General features: G+C 41.7%; 1 non-coding gene across 1 annotated transcript; it reads right to left on the reverse strand.

Annotated features, from left to right (window-relative positions):
- Positions 1 to 681: 681 nt before the first annotated feature.
- LOC112804379 (small nucleolar RNA R71) lies at positions 682 to 789 on the reverse strand. The gene has a single exon (XR_003202986.1). It is a non-coding gene; the product is annotated as a small nucleolar RNA R71 (small nucleolar RNA).

Consider the following 789-nt stretch of genomic DNA (forward strand, 5'->3'; position numbering starts at 1 on the left):
CAATTCGAACTCCATCTTTCTTGATAATTTTGAATTCTTCTACTTCTTCCTTCTATTTTTCTTTTCCTCTGACACCTCAAGGAATCTCTATACTGTGACATAGAGGATTCCATATTTTCTTGTTTTCTTCTCTTTCATATGAGCAGGAGCAAAGACAAAAGCATTCTTGTTGAGGCTGACCCTGAACCTGAAAGGACCTTGAAGCGAAAGCTAGGAGAAGCTACGGCACAACTCTCTGTAGAGGCCCTAACAGAAATCTTCAAACAAGAAGAACCCATGGCAGCCGAAAACAACAACAATGCCAACAATGCAAGGAAGGTGCTGGGTGACTTTATTGCACCTACTCCCGACTTCTATGGGAGAAGCATCTCTATCCCTGCCATTGGAGCAAACAACTTTGAGCTTAAGCCTCAATTGGTTTCTCTAATGCAACAGAATTGCAAGTTCCATGGACTTCCATTGGAAGATCCTCATCAGTTTTTAGCTGAGTTCTTGCAAATCTGTGACACTATCAAGACTAATGGGGTTGACCCTGAGGTCTACAGACTTATGCTATTCCCTTTCGCTGTAAGAGACAGAGCTAGGACATTGTTGGACTCACAACCTAAAGAAAGCCTGAACTCTTGGGAAAAGCTAGTCAATGCCTTCTTGACAAAGTTCTTTCTACCTCAAAAATTGAGTAAGCTTAGAGTGGAAGTCCAAACCTTCAGACAGAAGGAAGGAGAATCCCTCTATGAAGCTTGGGAAAGATACAAATAATTGATCAGAAAGTGTCCTTCTGACATGCTT

The sequence above is a fragment of the Arachis hypogaea genome, chromosome 5, assembly GCF_003086295.3.
Source record: "Arachis hypogaea cultivar Tifrunner chromosome 5, arahy.Tifrunner.gnm2.J5K5, whole genome shotgun sequence".
NCBI classification, from domain to species: Eukaryota; Viridiplantae; Streptophyta; class Magnoliopsida; order Fabales; family Fabaceae; genus Arachis; species Arachis hypogaea.